The 5979-nt window shown below is 44.4% G+C and overlaps 1 pseudogene; it reads left to right on the forward strand.

Annotated features, from left to right (window-relative positions):
- The first annotated feature begins 288 nt into the window (after nt 1–288).
- On the forward strand, nt 289–1418 carry LOC147313339 (uncharacterized; annotated as a pseudogene).
- The last annotated feature ends 4561 nt before the right edge of the window (nt 1419–5979 follow it).

Raw genomic sequence — 5979 nt, forward strand, 5'->3', positions numbered from 1 at the left:
CAGTGTTAAGTTAATGTTGTGATGAGTAACCTGTGTATTGTGCATATGGTGGGCTTCAGCAGTTGCTGTATGAAACAGTATTACTGGCTTGGACAAGATATGTAATGTGACTTAAGTATACACGTTAAGTGATGTTTAAGGAGTAATAGTAATTACTGTGCCTTAAAGTTGTAACAGTAAATGTAGATTAATATTAATTTGCTCCTCAACTACCAAATCAAATTTAAGCTGCTGCACCTTTACATTAAGGCTAAGTAAGATATACAAAAAACCCAAACCCCTCCAACAATGGCAGAGTTTGAGGCTAATCCAGAAGTCAGTGAAAAGGGTGATGTGGAACAACTCTCTGCAGATGAGCAACTACAAGCAGTTGAAGGCACAGCTGATGATGTTTCTACTACCTCACAAAGAGCACGACAGAGCCAACGAGTCTGTACATTGACGGAAAAGGGCAAAGAACTGTACGGTGAGCACATAAAGAAGGCTGCACATCGTTTCAGTGTGCGCTATGAGAAGTGGAAGGTTGTCATTAAGGATGCCAAAGGAGCTATAGATGGTCAATGCTCAAAGGATCTGCTACAAGAACATGTTTCCAAGGTTTTGAGTGCTTCTAAGGATGTGAATGCAGCCTATGATGACTTGAGACGTATTGAATCTCCAGATAGTGACACAAGACGAAGGATGGATACGTGTGAAGCCATAACAAAGACAATTATCGAATCTGTAAGAAAGTGTCCAAGCCCAAGTGGTGCGGAGGTTCAAAGAGATGAAGAACTTTGGAAGGACGCTGAGTCTTCATCTAAATCCGTAGCCTCAGATGTGAAAAGTCAAAGGGATGAAAAATGGAAGGAGACTGAGTCTATGCCTAAGTTAGAAGCCTCAGACAGGATGAGTGTTAAGTCACACCACACTAAGCTCTCTTCTCATTCGAGGATTTCCTCTAGACACTCCAGCCGGCTCTCGGCTAAAAGATAAGATGCAGCTGCTGAAGTTGCAGCAAATGAGGCTGCTCTCCAAGTTCTGCTTGAACAAGAAATCCATATGAAGGAAATTGAAAGGCAAGAAGCAGAAATAGCACAAAGACAAAAGGCTCTAGAAGCTAAGCGCAGAGAAATAGAGCGACTTGAGACTGTAAAAAAGCTGAATGCAGCAAAGGCTCGACAGCGGGTGTATGAACAAAGTGAATGTTCAGATGAAGAAATATACAACCTACTTCACCACAGATCTGATAAGAAAAATTAAGTCAAGTCTGAAAACAATGACCAGCATATGAAACGGTGTTCCTCGCCACGAAATGTGACACCGCACCGAGAGGTGAACACAGAAGATCTGGTCAAAGCATTTGCAGTGTCTCTTAATGCAAGTCGTCTTCCGGTACCAGAGCCAACAATATTCAGTGGCGACCCTATCAGATATAATGATTGGAAAATTTCCTTTCAGACTCTGATTGACAGGAAAAATATACCAACTGAAGAGAAGACTTATTATCTGAGGAAATATGTAAGTGGACCTGCAAGGAAGGCAATAGAAGGCTACTTCCCGCTTGGCACAGAGTCTGCATACTATGCAGCATGGACAGTTCTCGAAGAGAGGTATGGCAATCCCTTCCTTGTAGCAAAGGCCTTCAGAGACAAACTTGACGCATGGCCTAAGATAAGCTCTAAAGGCGGTATGGAACTTCAAGCATTTGCTGACTTCCTTTGCTGCTGTAAGACAGCCATGTCGCAAATGAAGGGGCTTGAAGTGCTCAATGACTGGAATGAAAACCAAAAAATGCTCGCAAAACTTCCAGATTGGCTTACTTCAAGGTGGAACAGAAAGGTTACAGAAGTGCAAGAAGAGACTCACACCTTTCCAAGCTTCAGCCAATTTGTAGATTTCATCTCACGGGAAGCCAAAATTGCCTGTAATCCCATAACATCTCTCTTTGCTCTGAAGCCAAGTGAAACTGAAGGGGCAAAAACAACAAGGAACAGAGGCAATGGAGCAAAGGTGCTAGCAACTAACTCAAATGAAAGGACTGTTAGTGCTAGTTGTGTGTACTGTGAAAGGTCGGGTCACAGCCTACTTAAGTGTAGAAGGTTCATAAATGAGAGCATTGTTGAGAGACTAAAGTTTGTTCAAGACAAGAAGTTATGTTTTGGCTGTCTGAACTCTGGTCATCGCTCCAAGGATTGTGAAGGGAGAGAAACCTGTGACACATGTAATAAAAGACATCCAACATGTCTTCATGACAGTCGCACGAAGGAAGAAAGAACAAGGAGAAATCCACACAAGAACAGTGACAGGACAAGACAAACAAACGCAGATGTCTCACAAGACAACAGTGTCACACCAACAACAAGTGAAGCAACTTCTAACAGAGTCACACAGAATGTTGACGACACTCACACATCTTCCATTATTCCAGTATGGGTGTCAACCAAAGGTGAGCCAGAGCATGAAATTCTTATGTACGCGCTCCTTGATACACAGAGCGATACGACCTTTATTCTTGAAGAAACGGCACAAGCTCTGCATATCAAAGGTGAATCGACTCAGCTAAAGCTCACTACTATGTCTTCAAGAAACACAGTTGTGTCCTGTCGCAAGCTCTCAGGTCTACAAGTCAGAGGGTTCTACTCAAATAAGACCATTTCCCTACCAGTGACGTATGCCAGAGACTTTATTCCCGCAAACCGAGATCACATTCCATCGCCTGCAACAGCTAAGGCATGGTCTCATCTTGAATGCATTGCAAGTGAGATCGCTCCACTACAAAGTTGTGATGTTGGTCTGCTGATTGGGTACAACTGCCCCCAAGCACTTGTTCCTCGTGAGGTTGTGTCTGAAAAGGAAAATCAGCCGTTTGCGCAAAGAACTGATCTGGGATGGAGTATTGTGTGTTATGGCAATCCATGTCTCGATTATGGAGACGCCTTCGGAATAAGTCACCAAGTCATTGTGAAGGAAGTGGTGCCTGACATTAATCCCTCTTCAAATCTCACCAACAAGGTTCACTATGTCTACAGAACTCAAATAAAGGAAATGATCTCTCCCACAGAGGTCCTAAAGATGTTGGAGTCTGACTTTGTTGAGAAAGCACCAGAAGACACAAAGGTCTCTCAAGAAGATCTCAAATTTTTAATAAGGATGAAGGCCGGCATTAGGCACAAGGAGGATGGTCATTTTGAAATGCCACTCCCATTTAAGAGCGAAAGGCCGAACCTGACAAACAACAAGATATGTGCTATTCATCGCCTCAAATGTTTAGAAAAAAGGCTCAAGAGTAACAAGCAGTACTACATGGACTATAAGAAATTCATGGATGAGATCCTAGCCCATGGAGATGCTGAAAAGGTCCCAGAGCAAGACATTGACAAGACACCAGTTTGGTACATCCCACACCATGGTGTGTATCATCCACAAAAACCCGGAAAGATTTGTCGTCTTTGATGCCTCTGCCAAGTTCCAAGGCGCTTCCTTAAATGACCATCTCCTCACTGGTCCAGAGCTAACAAACACCTTGCTCGGAGTCTTGTGTCGCTTCCGAAGAGGCCCAGTGGCTTTCATGTGTGACATCAAACGCATGTTCCACCAATTCCATGTGCATGCTTGTGACCAAGATTACCTACGGTTCTTGTGGTGGGAGAACGGTGACCTTGAAACTCCATTCACTGTCTACAGGATGAAGGTACACCTATTTGGAGCAGCATCTTCTCCAGGTTGTGCCAACTATGGCCTCAAGCATCTTGCAGCTGAAGGGGAAGGAAGTTTTAATGAAGAAACCATCAAGTTCATCAAAACCAACTTCTATGTTGATGACGGACTAGCAAGTGTTGACACTGAAGATCAGGCAATACAGCTGGTTAATGAAGCACGCAAACTCTGCAGCATGGGCAAACTTCGGTTGCACAAGTTCATCTCAAACAGCACCAAAGTTCTAGCTTCGCTTCCGAAAGAAGAATGCGCTGCAGCTCCCAAAGAGCTAGATATGGCACTCGGTGAAGTACACATGGAAAGAGCACTTGGCATACAATGGTGTGTGGCGTCAGATCAATTTCAGTTCAGAGTAGTTGTTAAGGACAAACCACTCACCAGAAGAGGAGTATTGGCCACAGTCGCCTCTGTGTTCGATCCACTTGGGTTTGTGTCACCTTTCATTCTGCTGGGAAAGCAGATTTTGCAACAAATGTGTCGAGATAAACTCAGCTGGGATGATAACTTACCTGACAGACTTCGACCTCAGTGGGAGTATTGGTTGCGTGATCTGGGAAACCTTGCAGACGTAAAGGTTCACAGATGCTACATTCCTTCGAACTTCAAGGCACGGCACTACGAACTTCATCATTTTTCTGATGCAAGTGCATCTGGATATGGAATGTGCACTTACCTCAGAGCAGTAAGCACAACTGGTGAAGTCCACTGCTCATTGGTGATGGGAAGATCAAGAGTTCCACCAACCAAAGTCACAACTATACCTCGGCTCGAGTTGTCAGCGGCCGTTGTTGCTGTGCGCACTGGTGACATGCTGAAAAAGGAATTGGAAATGGAAATTTCAGAAGAAAGGTATTGGACTGACTCGAAGGTGGTACTCGGATACCTCAGCAATGAAGCCAGAAGATTTCATGTGTTTGTTGCAAACCGAGTGGAACGCATCAAACAAAGCACAGATTCAACCCAATGGAGGTATGTAACTTCCGAAGATAATCCGGCAGACCACGCCTCAAGAGGTCTTACAGCAGAACAACTTGTAGCATCAAACTGGTTCAAAGGCCCAGACCTCCTTTGGCAGAAGGTCATACCCAGTGGGGAAATTAAGGTGGGAGAGTTATCAACCAGTGACCCGGAGGTTAAGAAGGTTCAAGTCCACAAGATACAAGGGGAGGAACAAAGGTCACTGTTAGATCGCTTACACAAGTTTTCCGACTGGTCTAGGATGATTAAGGCAGTTGCTCAAGCGCTATGTGAAAGAAGCAAAGGATCACAAGAGTAGATCACACGACATCAGTAGCCTACAAGAGAGAAAGGAAGCAGAGTTAACAATCATAAAGATGGTTCAAGAAACAGCCTTTGCTCAGCAAATAAAAACCTTGCAACATCATGATGTGATGCAGATGAAAGACAAGGTTAGCAAGTTACACAAGTTATGTCCATTTCTTGATGACCAAGGCATTCTTCGGGTAGGCGGACGCTTAACACATGCAGCTTTGCACCCCAATGTCAAGCATCCTGCGATCCTGCCAAGAGACAGTCACGTGTCGGCATTACTGGTCAAACATTATCACGAGAAGACATACCATCAAGGACGAGGGATCACCATGAATGAACTTCGAGCTAACGGATTCTGGATTCTTGGATGCAGCAAGATTGTGTCATCTTACATCTATAAATGTGTAAAATGCAGAAGGTTCAGAAGGCGCACAGAGCAGCAGAAGATGGCAGACCTCCCAGAGGATCGGATGGAGACCACACCGCCATTCACCTACTGTGGGATGGACTGCTTTGGTCCTTTTTATGTCAAAGAAGGCCGCAAGGAGCTAAAGCGTTATGGCTTGCTAATCACTTGCATGTGCTCCAGAGCAGTGCATCTTGAAATGCTTGACGATCTCTCTACAGATTCCCTCATCAACTCCTTACGTGCATTCATGGCCATCAGAGGTACAGTTCGCCAGATAAGATGCGATCAAGGCACTAATTTTGTCGCCACTAGAAATGAGTTTATTGGAACATTTAAGGAAATGGATCAAGCCAAGATAGGGAAACTGGACTGTGAGTTTCTCATGAACACCCCAGCATCTAGTCATATGGGTGGTGTCTGGGAAAGACAAATTCGCACCATAAGAAGTGTTCTCATGTCCATTCTGGAACAGTCAGCCAAACAACTCGACAGCTCCTCTCTGAGGACATTCCTGTATGAAGTCATGGCAGTGATTAATAGCAGACCATTGACTACTGACCACCTATGTGATCCATCAAACCCAGAACCTTTGACACCGA

This window comes from Aulonocara sp. 'chitande type north' Nkhata Bay, linkage group LG15 (genome assembly GCF_057382095.1).
Source record: "Aulonocara sp. 'chitande type north' Nkhata Bay isolate Kocher_YH1m ecotype deep benthic linkage group LG15, A_spYH_male_GT1.1, whole genome shotgun sequence".
Taxonomy (NCBI): domain Eukaryota; kingdom Metazoa; phylum Chordata; class Actinopteri; order Cichliformes; family Cichlidae; genus Aulonocara; species Aulonocara sp. 'chitande type north' Nkhata Bay.